This window comes from Schistocerca serialis, chromosome 9 (assembly GCF_023864345.2).
Source record: "Schistocerca serialis cubense isolate TAMUIC-IGC-003099 chromosome 9, iqSchSeri2.2, whole genome shotgun sequence".
NCBI classification, from domain to species: domain Eukaryota; kingdom Metazoa; phylum Arthropoda; class Insecta; order Orthoptera; family Acrididae; genus Schistocerca; species Schistocerca serialis.
In genome coordinates, this window is record NC_064646.1 from 107,380,588 (window position 1) to 107,399,641 (window position 19,054).

The 19,054-nt window shown below is 45.5% G+C and overlaps 1 non-coding gene across 1 annotated transcript; it reads left to right on the top strand.

Annotated features, from left to right (window-relative positions):
• Positions 1 to 14,522: 14,522 nt before the first annotated feature.
• On the top strand, positions 14,523 to 14,597 carry Trnas-cga (transfer RNA serine (anticodon CGA)). Its single transcript has one exon. It is a non-coding gene; the product is annotated as a tRNA-Ser (tRNA).
• Positions 14,598 to 19,054: the final 4,457 nt, after the last annotated feature.

Genomic DNA, 19,054 nt, shown 5'->3' on the forward strand with positions numbered 1-19,054 from the left:
GCTTAAATGAACTTCTCTGCATCAAAGAAATTGTAAAACTTACGCAAGTTGCTGACCATTGTCGATATTTTAACAAAACGAAACGTTTATGGTAACGAAAACCAGGTTCTAGGAATTGCTCAGACAGGTAAAATAGTGTATTGTCATTACGAAACAAATCTCAGGTGAACAGCCTGGTATGAGTGTGCATAGGACACAATATTTCGGCAATCGACCACGTTGCCATCATCAGGTGCGCTGATGTACTGACCGGCGGTGGGCCGGTGCCATGTATATATAGGACAATCCCCCTCTCGCTCCTCCCTCAGGCGCTTCCTATGAGTCGGTGCGGTCCGCGCCCCGCGCGCGGTCCATGTACAGCTTCCTTTCTCCCACCGTCTGGACGCTGCGTCCTACGTCTTGTCGTTCAGGAGGGTCTGCCGGCGCCGCTCTCGTTATTCTTCCCTCCCCCCCAAAGGTGGTACACTCTGGGAAATATCCTTTTTCTTCTTAATCCGGGTGATCGCGGGTTCCCACGCCTTGCTAAGGACGTAACCGCTGCCACGATTTAGTTGTGGCTCCCTTACTCTGATCTCTATGGCTTCTTTGATGACACAGTCCCAGTATTAGGAAGTCTGTGTCAAGACTTTGGCTTGGTCATAATCCATGCTGTGGAGTTCCAACAGGCAATGCTCAGCGATTGCCAACTTACTGGGCTGTTGCAATCTAGTGTGCCGTTGATGTTCTCGGCATCGATCCTCAATGATACGAATGGTCTAACCTATATATACACTACCGCATTGGCAAGGTATCTGATAAGCCCCTGATTTACATAGACCAAGGTTGTCCTTGACACTACCAAGAAGGCTCTTGGTTTTACTTGGAGGACGGAAGATGGTTTTCACTCCACAGCATGGATTATGACCAAACGAAAGTCCTGACACAGACTTCCAAATACTGGGACTGTGTCATTAAAGAAGCCATAGAGATCAGAGTAAGGGAGCCACAACTAAATCGTGACAGCGGTTACATCCTTAGCAAGGCGTGGGAACCAGCGATCACCCGGATTAAGAAGAAAAATGATAATTCCCAGAGTGTACCGACTCCGGGAGAGGAGGGAAGAATAACGAGAGCGGTGCCGGCAGACCCTCCTGAACGAAAAAATGATTCAAATGGCTCTGAGCACTATGGGACTTAACATCTATGGTCATCAGTCCCCTAGAACTTAGAACTACTTAAACCTAACTAACCTAGGGACATCACACAACACCCAGCCATCACGAGGCAGAGAAAATCTCTGACCCCGCCGGGATCCTGAACGAGAAGACGTAGGACGCAGCGCCCAGACGGCGGCAGAACGGACGCTGTACCTGGACCGCACCGACTCATAGGAAGCGCCTGAGGGAGGAGTGGGAGGGGGATTGTCCTATATATACATGGCGCCGGCCTACCGCCGGTCAGTACATCAGCGCACCTGATGATGGCAACGTGGTCGATTGCCGAAATATTGTGTCCTATGCACACTCATACCAGGCTGTTGACCCGAGATTCATTTCGCCATAAAATACGCCTAGCGAAATTGAAGAATCACATTTATTATCATTGTTTATAAGAGTACCCTCACAATTACGTAATTACATAAACACTAACCAGTCACATGAATGTTGGCACTAGAAACCGCCTTCTAGAGTGCAGACCGCCACGAGACGTGAAGGAAGAGTCACTGAGGTGCTGAAAGGTACAGACAAGGATGTGGAGCCATGTCGATTCCAGTGCCGTGACAGCTGCGCTACATTTGTCGGGTGAGTATCCATGTCGAGAGCAGCCCGATCGAGGTGGGTCCACAAATTTTCAACTGGGTTTAATCTGGGGAATTCGGGAGCCAGAGGAGCACGGTGAACTCATCCTGGTGCCTTTCTGACCAGGCACATGCACTTCGAGCTGTGTGACATTTTGCATTGTCCTGCTGGTAGAATCCATCCTGTTGAGGGAAAAAAACCGCTTTAGGGTTGAACAAGGTCGCCAAGGATAGATGCAACCTTTTGGCAATCCATTGTGATTTCCAAAATGACGACAGCACCCAGGGAATGCTACGAAAACATTTCCCAGAGTATAACGCTGCCTCCTCCGGGCTGGGTGTTTGGAATCAAAAAGTTTCACGCTGTTTACGCCAACATCCAGCTGTCCGATAGAGTATAAGACTTGATTCCTACCTGTCGGCACTCAGTGGACCTCCAGTTGATGTACTGGCGCGCAAGTTTCAGCCTTCGCCGTCGATGAACCGCATTTAGCATGGGTGCATGAACCAGCCGCCTACTGCATGGGCCCACAGCCAGTAACGGTCGTTAAGGAGACGCCGTCGGTTGCTTCTCGGTACATCTGGGCGGCCAGTGGCTCAAATGTTGCACGTCTATTCAGCTTGTACTCATCTCTGCAGCTATCGTTCACCCGTGTCATTTATGTCCCTTGGTGCATCGCTGTTCTCCTGTCACCATTTTTGGATACCATCATTTCGCCATGCACGATATACTTTAAACATGGCAGCACGCGACCGGTTTTGAAACTCAGCCGTTTCGGAAACGCTTTCACCCTTGTCCCGAAAGCCAATGAACTTGCACTTTTAGATGCCAAACAAAATATTCCGTTTCCGCAATACGACGATGACTGCCCTGTCGCCCCCCTCCCCCCCCCCCCCCCCCCCCCCCGCCGCGTTTTATATACCCTCCACTGCTAGTGTTGCCATTTGCCGCCTGTGAGTGGTTATTGCACGTCGACGAACGCTGGACAGTGTAGCAGAAGCTGTAGACATTGTAAAAGCTGTTAAAACTCCGGCGAGAGGGCTCTCAAGTTTGTTGTGTTTCCGGCATACAGAGCACCGTGCGTTACAACTTAGTAGATTGTATTTCGTTTTCAGATAAGAGGTCAGGACCCCGTTTACCTCCGATTTCTTATGTGCTTTAACTAACAATGACAGGAAAGTTGCACGTATTTTAATATTTACTAAAGTATCCGACTTCTTCCCTAAAATTTTAGGGCGATATTTAGAGTGTGTTATCGCGGTGCCCGGTCATCCACATTTTTTGTAAGTGATCGACTAGCCATATAATTCAGAGGCGGGCTACTAGATTTGCTGCTGGTACGTTCGGACAACACGCAACTGTTACGGACAAGCTTCGGGAATTCAAATGGAAACCCCTGGAGAGAAAGTGACATTCTTTTCGAGGAAGAATTTTGAGAAAATTTAGAGAACCGGCATTTGAAGCAGAACGTTTCTACTGCCTCTTACACACGCTGCTTGTACTGATCACGAAGGTATGATACGAGAAATTACAGCACATACGGAGGCGTGTAGACAGTCATTTTTCCCCTCATTTGCGAGTAGAGCAGGAAATGGAATGACCATTTAGTAATGGTACGCGGTACACTCTGTCTCGCGCCGTACGGTGAATTGCGAAGTATTTATGTACAGGGTGACAGTAACTGAAGTATGCGAAATAAAATCGTCATAACTTCTGAACGTTTTGCATTTGAACGTTCAAACTGCGCGATTGGCCGCGGGGCATGATGGGAATTAGTCTGGTTTGGTTTAGCGACGAAGCCCACTTTCATTTGTAGGGATTTCTTCAATGAACAATATTGGCGCATTTGGAGGACTGGGAATCCGCATCTCGCGATCGAGAAGTCTCTTCAGCTTCCGCCAGGTGACTGTGCGGTGTGCAATCTCCAGTCACGAAATAATAGGTACGATATCCCTTGATGGTACGATAACTACGTAACGCTACTTGAAGGTTTAGGAAGGTGATTTCAACCCCATTATACAAAGTGTACCTGATTTCGACAAGATGTGCGTCATGCAAGACGGAGTTCGATCCCATCGAAGCAGGAGAGTGTTTGGTGTTCTGGAGGAGCACTTTGTGTGGCGCGTTTTGGCTCTGAGGTACACAGAACCCACTGGGGTGGGCCTCGACTGGCCGCCAGATTCTCCTGATATGAACATGTGTGACTTCTTTTCGTGGGGCTGAATTAAAGACAAGGTGTACAGCAATAACACCAAAACCATTGCTGATCTGAAAGTAGGCATTCAGGAGGACATCGACAGCATCGATGTTCCGTCGTTTCAGCGGGTCATGCAGCACTTCTCTATTCGTCTGCGTCGCATGATCGCCAATGCTGACAGGAGTCTCGAACATGCCATAACTGAAATCCGAATATCTGTAGTGATGTTTACATGTTGAATAAAGTATGTGCACGCCGTAGTTTGTAACTAATTTACGTTTTTTTTTTCATATAGTTCAATAACTGTCACGCTGTAGACGTAGACATAGATGTAGATATAATCCTCGGAGTCTATGTTAGTTTTGTTCTTGTCTTACTTGTGTTTCAATTGTCAGGCTCAAAACATCTGACCATTTTAACACTGTGTTACAGGATGTGAGCTAGCGTTGTGGTGCGGCGGACTTTGCGTGACAGTGATGGAGAGTGCTTATCTCAGATTGCTTTCTCCTTATTTTATCACTTTTTATACTTTTAACGACATTCATGTCCGCACCTGGTAACTGAGTGGTCGGCGAGACGGAATGTCGTGCCTAACGGCCCAGTTTCGATTCCCGGCTGGGTCAGAGATTTTCTCCGCTCAGGGACTGGGTGTTGTGTTGTCCTTATCATCATCATTTCATCCCCATCGACAAGCCAGTCACCGAAGTGGCGTCAAATCGAAAGACTTGCACCAGGCGGACGGTCTACCCGACGGGAGGCCCTAGCCACACGGCATTTCCATTTTTTACCACATTCATTTCGACTAATTTTCGTGTGGGGGCCGATAACGTTATCCTTGAGGAACTCTAAACCACGAACACATACATCCACCCACCTCCCCCCCCCCCCCCCACACACACACAAACACACACACAAACACACACACACACACACACACACACACACAGACACACACTCACGCATACACACAAACATACACACATGTGTTACTAGGTGCCGATTCTTCGTTGACTTGTGCCTACGTGGCCTTTCATTTCGTTAACCTTCAACTATCGACTGTACTTAAATCAAGAGTTTCACAGATAAATGATCATGATGAGTGGTGCAATAGAAAGAAATCCCCATATTTTCAAATAATTTTTATCCTGTTTTTGCCCTTACAGCTGGGGCTCTTTCCTTCTAGGCAGCAAAGCAGAAGGCAATTGCACATCAACTGGATATAACAGTCCTACTAGTCCACACTGTTGGTTAACGGGAAGCTACTTAATGACCGTAACACACAGGTGTGTTTTTCGAAATGTGCGCTGTCGTCTGCCACACTCCAGCCCGGACGACCGCCATCTGCCATAATGCTGGCAGAAATCGGCGGGTGGCTGAGTAAGGCCTCACGTCCGGCCGACAGCTAAAGCCACGCAGTAGCGAAGGGGCGGCAGCTCTTCACACCGCTAATCAGTTTCGAGCCTCGACACCGCAGGTCGGCGGTCGGAAGGCGGGATTACCTTCCCTCTGGCAGCAGCGAGAGACTCAGCGAACGGGTAAAAAAGTCGGCGAAGAGGGATTACGCTATTGGAAAAACAGACGGCAGTGCAACGACGATGTGAGTAGGCTGTTCTCGCCAACTTGATCTCTTCCTTCACTGCCAAATGATTATACGTACCCGCAAAATGCAGTAAAGGATATGGTGCGTGACGGAACGCACGCACTGCCCATCCACCGCAGAGTACCTCTTAAGTGATTCCTGGTATAACTGTTTCTTCCTCCGTCGCTTAATTCGCCAGTTTATATCTGTCCTTTTAACTAAGAAGGGATGACACGGAAAGAAGGCAATGATTTTTGCCAGACGATGCCGTGAAAAATATAGTGGCTGGGTACTTGATTTCGGAATTAGTGACTGTAATAAAATGTAGCTCAAATGGGAGGATCAGTTACAAAGCAGTATCTTACTTACGCAACGGTTTAAGTGCGTGGGACTGGCTGGAACACCTGTAATTTTATTGCGAAAATATTAGCAGTTGTGCCACTGCCACCGTTTTATTTGAAACTACAATAATGACAGAATAATTTGAAAACATCGGACTTTGAACTGCCCGAACTAACCGTTCAAGGAGACGAAGTGCAGTTTGCACTAACAACATTGACAATTTCTGCTGGCCAAATGCATCTCTTTGTTATCGGTACGTGGCGACATTTTCACAGAAAAATCTGAAGCTTTAATGAGAAGCATGGATACTTATTTAATATAGTGATGATTAATGCCAATTAAATTATTAGAACAACTGACTGAATTAACTTAAATATATTTGCCGATATTTACGTAAATGTTAAACATTACAAAATATTTAGTGCATTGTTGTTGTTGTTGTGGTCTTCAGTCCTGAGACTGGTTTGATGCAGCTCTCCATGCTACTCTATCCTGTGCAAGCCTCTTCATCTCCCAGTACCTACTGCAACCTACATCCTTCTGAATCTGCTTAGTGTATTCATCTCTTGGTCTCCCTCTACGATTTTTACCCTCCACGCTGCCCTCCAATACTAAATTGGTGATCCCTTGATGCCTCAGAACATGTCCTACCAACCGATCCCTTCTCCTGGTCAGGTTGTGCCACAAACTTCTGGTGCATATGTAATGGAAAAAGGCGTCTAGTCGCAACTAAAGGTAAAAAAGAAGTGTGACTCCTTCGCGGCAGCGAGGGAGAAGTATTATAATCGATGCTTCCAAAGAACTGTATCGTTTTCATTTAATGGCTGCATCGGAATTGTCTGATTTCACTTGGGATTGGTTGGACGATGCCTCATGGACTCAAGCTGACTGGGTATACAATTCCGTTACTGTCCGGCATTTGACAAAGTTTGAACGTTTATCGCGCGTTGTCTGATGTTATATTTCGACGTTCTGTGATCTACATCTACAAACATACTCCGCAATCCACCATACGGTGCGTGGCGGAGGGTACCTCGTACCACAACTAGCATCTTCTCTCCCTGTTTCTCTCCCAAACAGAACGAGGGAAAAATGACTGCCTATATGCCTCTGTACGAGCCCTAATCTCTCTTATCTTATCTTTGTGGTCTTTCCGCGAAATATAAGTTGGTGGTAGTAAAATTGTACTGCAGTCAGCCTCAAATGCTGGTTCTCTAAATTTCGTCAGTAGCGATTCCCGAAAAGAACGCCTCCTTTCCACTAGAGACTCCCACCAGAGTTCCTGAAGCACTTCCGTAACACTCGCGTGATGATCAAACCTACCAGTAACAAATCTAGCAGCCCGCCTCTGAATTGGTTCTATGTCCTCCCTCAATCCGACCTGATAGGGATCCCAAACGCTCGAGCAGTACTCAAGAATAGGTCACACCAGCGTTCTACAAGCGGTCTCCTTTACGGATGAGCCACGTCTTCCCAAAATTCTACCAATGAACCGAAGACGTCCATACGCCTTCCCCACAACTGCCATTACATGCTTGTCCCACTTCATATCGCTCTGAAATGTTACGCCCAAATATTTAATCGACGTGACTGCGTCAAGCGCTACACTACTAATGGAGTATTCAAACATTACAGGATTCTTTTTCCTACTCATCTGCATTAATTTACATTTATCTATATTTAGAGTTAGCTGCCATTCTTTACACCAATCACAAATCCTGTACAAGTCATCTTGTGTCCTCCTACAGTCACTCAACGACGACACCTTCCCGTACACCACAGCATCATCAGCCAACAGCTGCACATTTCTATCCACCCTATCCAAGAGATAGGACCTACCACACTTCCCTGCGGCACTCCAGATGATACCCTCACCTCCGATGAACACTTACCATCGAGGACAACGTACTGGGTTCTACTACTTAAGAAGTCTTCGAGCCACTCACATACTTGGGAACCAATCCTATATGCTCGTACCTTAGTTAGGAGTCTGCAGTGGGGCACCGAGTCAAACGCTTTCCGGAAGTCAAGGAATATGGCATCCGTCTGATACCCTTCATCCATGGTTCACAAGATTTAATGTGAAAAAAGGGCGAGTTGCGTTACGCAGGAGCGATGCTTTCTAAAGCCGTGCTGATGCATGGACAGCAACTTCTCTGTCTCAAGGAAATTCATTATATTCGAACTGAGAATATGTTCGAGAATCCTGCAACAAACCGATATTAAGGATATTGGTCTGTAATTTTGAGGATCCGTTCTTCGACCCTTCTTATATACAGGCGTCACCGGCGCTTTTTTCCAGTCACTCGGGAATTTACGTTGGGCAAGAGATTGACGATAAATGCGAGCTAAGTAAGGAGTCAATGCAGTAGAGTACTCTCTGTAAAACCAAATTGGAATCCCATCAGGACCTGGCGATTTATTTATGTTCAACCCATTCAGCTGCTTTAAAACCCCAGGGATGTCTATCACTATGTCCCCCATACTGGAATCTGTACGAGACTCAAACGGCGGTATGTTTGTACGATCCTCTTGCGTGAAAGATTTCTCAAATGCTAAATTTAAGATTTCAGCTTTCGCTTTACTGTCTTCCGTTGCCAGGCCAGACTGATCAGTGAGTGACTGAATGGAAGCCTTCGACCCGCTTACCGATTTTACGTAAGACCAGAATTTCCTTGGGTTTTCAGCAAGATCTTTTGCTAAGGTATGACGGTAGTAGTGGTTGAATGCTTCGCGCATCGTTCTTTTTACAGCAGCACGAATCTCTACTAGCTTTTGCCTGTCTTCATTCTCCCGATCTTTTTTGTACCGCGAATGCAACTGCCTTTGCTTCCTGAGCATTCTCCGAACTGCGCTGTTAAACCACGGTGGGTCTTTTCCCTCCGTAACACACTTTTTCGGCACATACTGGTCCAATGCGTGATTTACAATGTGTTTAAAATTTGCCCATAATTCTTCCCCGTCCATCGTACCGGAAGTAAATGAAGTCGATTCATTTACTGAGTGGGATGCGAACTACTGCTTATCTGCCCTTTCTAGTAAGAATACTCTCCTAGCCTTCTTGACCGAAATTTAACTTTCGTAACCATAGTCGTAATGACAACATCATGATCACTAATCCCTGTCTCAACACTGACACCGTCGATGAGGTCTGGTCTGTTCGTGGCTACCAGATCTAAAATATTTCCATTACGCGTTGGCTGTCGATTTAGCTGCTCAAGACAGTTTTCGGATTATGTGTTCAAAAGTAATTCACACGACGGCTTGTCTGCAGCACCTGTAATGAATCCATAGACATCCCAGTCTAAACTAGGTAGGTTGAAGTCGCCTCCGACTAATGTAGCGTGATCCGGGTACTTCTGCGATACAGAATGTAGACTCCCTTCGAAGGATCTAGAACTGTCACGATGGAACCGGGTGGCCGGTAATAACACCCCAAAATTAACTTTATTTTCCCTAGCTCTGTTAAACGTCTCCAGAAAACTTCACAATTACACTTTACGTCGACCTCAGTAGACACAACATTTTTGTCAACTGCAATGAAGACACCACCTCCTACGGTGTCTAATCTGTCTCTCCGATTCACGTTACAATCCGCACTAAATATTTCAGAACTTCCTATCTCAGAGTTCAAAATTGGCTGTTAGCACTATGGGACTTAACATCTATGGTCATCAGTCCCCTAGAACTTAGAACTACTTAAACCTAACTAACCTAAGGACATCACACAACACCCAGTCATCACGAGGCAGAGAAAATCCCTGACCCCGCCGGGAATCGAACCCGGGAACCCGGGCTCGGGAAGCGAGAACGCTACCGCACGACCACGAGCTGCGGACCATCTCAGAGTTCAGCCAGGTCTCAGTCCCGAGAATAATTTGCGCGCAACACGCTTCCTGGAGGGCATGTAATTTCAGTAACTTTATTCCGACAAATTACTGCTAATATCTTGATAGCTGGAGTGTCTTTACACTATGCGCTTCCTGATTTCCCTGCCTGCACGTCGACTGGTGAGTGTTCATCAGGACACCTCGCACTACTGCCTAGCCTAAAAAAAACCCCATGTGCACGCCACAAGTACTCTGCTACCAGAGTAGCCGCTTCCTTTGTGCAGTGCACCCCTGACCTATCTAGGGGGGTCCTACAATTCCCCACCCAATAGCGCAAGTCTAGAAATATGCAACCAAGAACGTCACAGAGTCGACGAAGCCTCTGGTTGAGAACCTCCACTCGGCTCCAAACCAAAGGAGCCCGATCCACTCTGGGAACGATGCTGCAAATAGAGAGCTCTGCTTGTACCCCGCGTGCGAGGCCAGCGGTCTTCACCAAATCCGCCAGCCGCCTGTACGAACTGAGGATCGCCTCAGAACCCAAGCGACAGGCATCATTGGTGCCGACGTGAGCAACTACTTGCAGACGACTGCACCCCGTACGCTCGATAGCCGCAGGCAAGGCCGCCTCTACATCTTGGATGAGGCCCCCACCGAATGCACGTTGGATTTCTTTCCAGCTCTGTACGCTATTTCCCTAAGGGGCTCCACCACCCGCCTAACTTTTGAGCTCCCAATAACCAGCAAGCCATGCCCCCGTGTGCCTGCTCGGGCCCTGCTGAAGGAGTGGCCACCTGCCCACTGACAGGACGAACGGACGAGGCCAGCCGGCCAGCCTCTACATTGGCCCTCCGCCTCGAGCGACCCGAACGTGCTGCAGTCGGCCACTCCCCCTGAGGTGATAAATCTCACAGAGAAATCTTTTGGCGACAAAACCTTATCCGTTCTTGGGAAGTGTTTAAATTTTGCACCGACTCCGAAGAGTTTGCCGGTAGTTGATTTTATTAGTTCAATTGAACAGGCAGTTTGCAAACTACCTCCTGTAGCTGCAGAGGAGGTTAGGGGGGAGGCATGACGTGTGTTGACTAGGGCTCGTCCACCCGAGAGTAATGTATCAGCAGCAGAGAGGGCTGCTTTACGCTCTCTCAAAGTTGATCTTCATATTGCTATTTTACCTGCGGACAAGGGCAATGCCACCGTTGTTTTAAATAAACAGGATTATGTACAAAAGGTGTAACGTTTACTATCTGATTCAGCGTATTGCAGAATCTATGCTGACCCCACAAAAAGTGATGAGAGAAAGACCAACAGCCTCCTGAAGAAATGTGGTTTGTCGCAGGACACTATCATGAGTTAACACCTATAGTGCTGTTCCCCCTAGGTTATATGGCCTTCCGAAGGTTCACTAGGAAGGGGTTCTTTTCGTCCTATAGTGAGTAACATCGGCGCTCCGACATATCGTGTAGCCAAGAATCTTGCTTCTCTGTTGAGTCCACTAGTAGGTCGGTGTGAACATCATATCGGGAACTCAGATGATCTTTACGTCATTTGGAGGGACTGCGGCTGAATGACTCTAATATTTTAGTGAGTTTCGATATGGTCTCTCTTTTCACTCGTCTTCCTCTGTATGATTAGTTGAGGTTAATTAAGGCTAGGTTTGGTGCTGAATTAACTAATCTCTTTCGGCATTTGTTAACACCAACTTACTTTTTATTCAATGACCAGTATCAAGGGCAGACAGATCGAGTTGCGATGGGTACTTCGTTGTCTCCTGTGATCGCAAATTTGTTTATGGAAGACATCAAAGAAAGTGCATTGGAGTCGGCGCCTTTGAAACAAACCTGTTTCTTTAGATATGTTGACGATACCTTTGTTGTTTGGCCTCATGGTAGGGAGAGTCTGAATGCCTTTCTAGAACATCTGAACTCGATCCACCCGAACATTCGTTTTACGATGGAGGTGGAAGAGGATCGTTGCCTTCCCTTTCCTGAGGTGTTGGTTAGGAGGAAGGATGATAGAGCATTGGGACAAGCAGTCTACAGGAAACGTACTTATACCGACTTGTACTTACAGGCTAATAGTTGTCACCATCCGGCTCAGGGTGAAGGGGTATTCCGTACCTTGGTGCACAGGGCACATAACGTTTCTGACTCTGGGACTTTGCCACCTAAGGTGTCCCATCTTGAAGTTACATTTCGTCAAAATGGTTAAAGTGATAGACATATTGAACGTGCGTTGTGCTATCTACCTACTGTACATCGGGTGATTGATGATAATTCTGAGTCGACACCTAAGTCTACTGCCTTTTTGCCTTACGTAGGAAACACTTCCAACAAGATCGGTCGTATTTTACGGAAATACGACGTGAAATGTGTTTTACGACCTCCATATAAAATTAGAGCACTTTTGAGTTCTGTTAAGGATGAGCTTGGTCTGCGTAAGGCGGGTGTATATCGCATTCCTTGTAGATATGACATGGTATATATTGGTCAAACTTTCAGGACCGTGGAGGACCGATGTACTGAGCGTACACGATTACAGCAGCCAAGTAGATCTGCTATTGCCGAACACTGCTTGGATACTGGTCACCCCATGTTATACAACAACACCGAGATATTGGCATGCACGTCCAGCTATTGGGACAGTGTTATTAAGGAGGCATTTGAGATTAAATTAGCGAGCAACCTTGTAAACAGGAATGGAGATTTTTGTTTAAGCTCTGTTTGGAATCCCGGCTCTCTCCCTTGTCAAAAAACCAGAGGGACAGAGTCAATGCTACTTCACCTGCGAGTTCGTAGTCTCACTATCGATAGCTCTGACCTTGGTCATCATTGGTGGCACTAGAGTTGAGTGTGTGTGTTGTCTTTCCTGCATCAGTGGGAGAACTGAGGCTTTAAATTTGCATGTACATCAGCTGTCCGTTGCAGTTTGCCTTGAAAATGGCGGGGTGTTCTCCCGCCGAAATATCGGCAGTCGCTGAAAGTGTTACCTGGCTTAATTCCCGGAAGTTATTTGAAAGTTGTACACGCCAGGAGAAACTCAGGTCTCCATTAATACGATTTACTTGAATCGTTGTTTAGCGATCCGAGAAAACAGCTTGGTAGATACCCTGTATTATACGAGCTTCTGTAATAAAAAGCATAAAACGAGAACTTACATATTTTGACTCCTTAAATGAACATGCGTAGGTTACAGTGGAAGTGTTCACCGATTCGTACAAAGGAAGGGGATAGGACAACCATGATTTCATTACGAAACCGTTGTATAAAGAAATGTGCATAACGTACAAATGTACAAAAATAGGTTTGTGTTAAGGTGGTATGGGACCAAACTACTTAGGCCAGGAGGACTCGAACCTCCGACGGTGGGGCGGGGGAGAGGGGGGGGGGGGCGCAACAAATGTACAAATACAGTTGCTTCCCGTGTCTACAAAGAGATGTAAACGTCTTCATGGTAATGCCTCTTCATAGCTCTATAGACGGCTATTGTTTTTGCCTACAGCCGTTTGCGCTTTGCAACAAAATGGCTCTGAGCACTATGGGACTCAACTGCTGAGGTCATTAGTCCCCTAGAACTTAGAACTAGTTAAACCTAACTAACCTAAGGACATCACAAACATCCATGCCCGAGGCAGGATTCGAACCTGCGACCGTAGCGGTCTTGCGGTTCCAGACTGCAGCGCCTTTAACCGCACGGCCACTTCGGCCGGCCGCTTTGCAACAGAAAGCTGCCGAAAGCGCTGCCAAGTGTGAGGAATTATCTTAAGCTGACTATACTTAGGAGTATCTTAGTTGTAAAGAATAAATGTTTTAAAACTTCATGCATACTACGGCATATTCTTCACGTAGCTCAGGTTTATAACGTCATATCACCTGAATTACGTCTCGTACAATGATGTATTTGTGTAGTTACATTCAGCACCGTATGTTGATAGTGTCTGCCAAATGTGTTCCGAATAGACTTAGTAGCAAAGAAGTAATGAACGCCATGTACAATACGGCAGTTTTTGACGCTTCTCGGAGTTTACGGCGCCATACAGTCAGATCCACAAGAAAGCATACGCTGTTATCTGAACGAAATAAAAGACACTATTATAAATACACGCTTACACGAAAATACATGTTGCTACTAATTGCACGGTTACCTAATAGTCAATACAAAACGCTGCCATTATTGATTATAGCTTGGCACCTTTTTGACTTGATTTTCACGAGATTATCTGAATATTCTCTCGGTAATGATCTCCATATCGTCCTGATTTTATAGAACGGCTGGTTTAAAGAATATATTGGCTTTCCTTCAAGGTTCATCTTAATATACGATCAAACATTTCGATTCGATTTGCATCTGGAGCCATTGCAGACCAGTTCGTCGTGGGCACCCCACTGTCTTCAGAATGAGATTTTCACTCTGCAGCGGAGTGTGCGCTGTTATGAAACTTCTTGGTAGATTAAAACTGTGTGCCGGGCCGAGACTCGAACTCGTGACCTTTGCCTTTCGCGGGCAAGTGCTCTACTGAGGACTTGCCCGCGAAAGGCAAAGGTCCCGTGCTCGAGTCTCGGTCCGGCACACAGTTATAATCTGCCAGGAAGTTTCATAACAGCGCACACTCCGCTGCAGAGTGAAAATCTCAATCTGGAAACATCCCCCAGGCTGTGGCTAAGCCATGTCTCCGCAATATCCTTTCTTTCAGAAGTGCTAGTTCTGAAAGGTTCCCAGGAGAGCTTCTGTAAGGTCTGGAAGGTAGGAGACGAGGTACTGGCAGAAGTAAAGTTGTGAGGACGGGGCGTGAGTCGTGCTTGGGTAGCTCAGTTGGTAGAGCACTTGCCCCCGAAAGGCAAAGGTCCCGAGTTCGAGTCTCGGCCCGGCACACAGTTTTAATCTGCCAGGAAGTTTCACCCCACTGTCTTGTTTCCACGCTGTGCAGAGACGGCTGCGATGTTTCGCATCGTTATCCTCTTGAAGCACCCAGTTTGCCTCGTTCGAACCAATCAACTTCTTAACGGATCTCAGAAGGCATTTTCGATAAATACTGTACTTTTTTAGCGTTTAAATTGGCTGCAAATAAGGGCAAACAGCAAATACTGTTACATACTAGTCACATGTACACTCAATTCTTAGCTATGTCGATCTGTTTTGGGGTACAAATGCATAAAATATGAATACTTTCAAACTACAGAAAAGAGCCACAAGAATAATAACCAAAAATAGTAGTCGAGCTCATTGTAAAGATCAGTTCAAAACACTGGGGATCTTAACTGCACCATGTGAATATAGTTACCAGTCAGCTGTACACATCAAAAATAACATTGATAATCACTGCACAAACAACTCTGTCCATAACCAAGACTCAACTTACATTTACCAAGAAAAAATAAACATAAAAGTCGAACCGAATTTTCTACCAAGGAATAAAACTGTGCAATAAATTTCAAAAGAGATTAAAGAAATTGCAAAAATACACTTATTTAAAAGACAACTAAAAAGTATATGTTATGCGGTACATTTTATACATTGAAGGATGACTTAAATAAAACAGATTAGGGGTTTGGTAAAAATAAGTTACACAAATAAATAATAATAATGATTATAAAACATCCAACACCTCACATAACACTTTCACTATATTTTTTTCCTTCTTTTTTCCTTTCCAGTAAATGCTTACCCCCCCCCCCCCCCCCTTGCACCCCATTCCACGCATAGCACAACACTAACACCTCTTCCTCTTTCTGAGCTGAACATCTCACTCATTATAGAGGGATGCTGACCCAGTTTTTCAGTATAGCAAATGGAAAGCTCTGGTACAGAAAATCGCCCAGAGATCACCTGTGTGTGTGTGTGTGTGTGTGTGTGTGTGTGTGTGTGTGTGTGTGTGTATGTGTGTGTGTGTGTTTGTGTGTGCAGTGAGTGGAGTACTATGAAACAATGTGTGTATAGTGTGTGCAGCGACTGATAGTGAGATATGAGTGAAGTGTGGCATTGCATTATTTAATACGTTATTTGTAAGAAACGTTTTGTATACCAGGAGTAAATCTAATGACTGTCTCTACCTAGAATCCTGTAAATGTATGTGTATACGAATTAGTTTATTTTAAATTGGTCTAAACTTGTAAATACTTTGACATGTCCTATATCCTTGTAAAAAGAGATTTACAGATGAATAAAGTTACTGCCACTACTACTACTAAAACAACAACAGACAAATCAAAACATTCAACTATCCCACTGTTTATCTATACACTGTGCAAAAGCGCATTGAGTACAGATTCGAGACCACTACCAGAGACGTTGCTACAGACCTTACGTTTAACATTATGGTGCACACTTTCTTGTGGATCTGACTGTATCTCCTGAATTACACTATATGATCAAAAGTGTCAGGACACCTACCTGAAAATGAATTACAAGTTCGTGGCTATCTCCATAGGTAACACTGGAATTCAGTACAGTGTTGGCCCACCCTTAGCCTGGATTGTAGCTTCCACTCTAGCAGGCATACGTTCAATCAGGTGCCGGAATGTTTCTTGGGGAATGACATCCCATTCTTCACGCAATGCTGCACTGAGGAGAGGTATCGATGTCCGTCGGTGAGACCTGGCAGGAAGTCAGAGTTCCAAAACATCCCAAAGGTATTTTATAGCATCCACGTCAGGACTCTATACAGGCCAGTCCATTACAGGGATATTACTGTCGTGCAACCACTCGGCCACAGGCTGTGCGTTATGGACACGTGCTCGATCGTGTTGAAAGATGCAATCGCCATCCCCGAATTGCTCTTCAATTGCGGGAAGCAAGAAGGTGCTTAAAATATCAACGTAGGCCTGTGTTGTGATAGTGCCGCGCAAAACAACAACTGGTGCAAGCCCCCTCCATGAAAAACACGACCACACCGTAGCACCACCGCCTCTGAATTTCGAATTTTACTGTTGGCACTACACACGCTGGCAAATGACGTTCAACGGGAATTCGCCATACCCATAGACTGCCATCGGATTGCCACATTGTGTACCGTGATTCGTCACTCCACACAACATTTTTCCACTGTTCCGTCGTCCAATGTTTACGGTCCTTACATCGAGTAAGGTGTCGTTTGGCATTTACCGGCGTGATGTGTGGCTTATGAGCAGCCGCACGACCACGAAATTCAAGTTATCTCACCTCCCCCTGCTGTCATAGTACTTGCAGTGGATCCTCATGCAATTTGGAATTCCTGTGTGATGGTCTGGATAGATGTCTGCCTATTACATATTACGACGCTCTTCAACTGTCGGCCTGTACGCTTTTGTGCCGTACGTGTCGCTTCACGTTTCCACTTCATTACCACGTCTTTAACAATGGACCTAGAGATGTTTAGGAGTGTGGAAATCTCGCGTACAGACGTATGACACAAGTGACACGCAATCACCTGACCACGTTCGAAGTCCTTGAGTTCCGCTGAGCGCTTCATTCTTCTCTCTCACGATGTCTAATGACTACTGAGGTCACTGATATGGAGCACCTGACTGTGGGCAGCAGCACAATGCACCTAATATGAAAGGCGTACGTTTTTGGGGTATCCGGATACTTTTGATCACATAGTGTATGTGTGTTACCATTATATATGTTTTTAGGTACATTCCCCGCCACACTCGGATGCTGTATTTGAAATTAACCGTCAATGAAAGTAGTAGGACAAAAGTAACAAATCTAAGCGCCGCGCATGCTGGAGCAGCTTTTTAAGCATTTCGTTGTTTACTTCATACCTCCAGAACTTTTATAAGTAGGTGGTTCTCATCCCGACAGCGATTGCTGCCTGACGGTAAGGGATAGATGTAACGAGTTTTGTTGAAATCGGTCAGGAGGAGATGTGGAACACAAAAAAACACACAAACACGCACACACACACACACACACACACAGACGTACATACATACATTTTCATAATATATCTAGATTACAAAATACAGTAAAAGACTGTGTTTATCGCCCACATTACACTCCTGTACACAGCTACACTCCAAAGACTGTCGGAAAAGACTTCTTAATTCTTAAAATTGTATTCGACGTTAACTGTTCCTGATTTTCATAAATTATTTTCTAGCCATTGCCAATCTGTATTTCATATCCTGCCTCATTTATGCCTCACACCAGGTGGAATGTTTCTTCACGTTATGTTCTCCCAGGGGTATCAATAATTTCGTGAGAATGTTGTCTACTCCAGGCATGTTGTTTCGACTTTCATTGTTGGATGATATTCTTCTTGCAGTATCACATCTCCAAATCTTCTTCATGAGCTCTCACTTCCCCTTCTGTAATATCGCTCCTCCATATTGGCCTTTTAGCCTTCCCATTTTCGTTCAGCACGCTCAAGCTATACGACATCTTAATACACATACAGGCGCTCATCTTTTTCCTGAAGGACTCTCCAGTTTTTCCGCAGGCAGAATTTTGCTTTCCAATAGCTATGCAAGCTTCTACAGCTCCGTATTTCTCTGTCCATTTCTACTTTACCGTTTTGCACTTACTATCATTTGATGTTTTTGGAGATTTGCATTCACTTTCGCATCATTCATTTGCCAGATTTACCTATTTCTTCCCTTCGTTTACTGACTTCCATACCCCATATCTTGTCCAAGGACACCCACTGAGTCATGCCTTCTTGCGTGTTTGACCCTATAATGCCTTCGCTATTTCATTGCTACAAGTTACAAATGGTTCAAATGGCTCTGAGCACTATGGGACTCAACTGCTGAGGTCATTAGTCCCCTAGAACTTAGAACTAGTTAAACCTAACTAACCTAAGGACGTCACAAACATCCATGCCCGAGGCAGGATTCGAACCTGCGAACGTAGCGGTCTTGCGGTTCCAGACTGCAGCGCCTTTAACCGCACGGCCACTTCGGCCGGCTGCTACAAGTTACATATTCGTCTTCTATTATATGCCTTTGCACTCATAATGTCAATCGATGCCCAACGATCCACCTGAAACGGTCAAAGACATCGCTTCTTTCAGTTTATCCAAGTTCAAGTTCTTTAATTTCCTACCTTTCTGTAGTTTCCTCAGTTTTAATCTGTAGGCCATATCCGAAACCTGTTGTCAGAGTCCACATCTGTCCCTTGAAACAATTTATGTTCTAAAATACTTTTTCCTAACGTCTTTTTTACTGTTATGTACTCAACCTGAAACCTCCAGGTGTATTCCATTTATAAAATATTCTCCAGTATTCTTAAACCAATGTGTGTGCAATCATTAGATTACGTTTTGTGCTAATTTCTATACGGCAGCTTTCCCTCTCATTCCATTCCACTAGTCCGCCTTTTTCTAATATCTTTTTTTCTATTCCTTTTC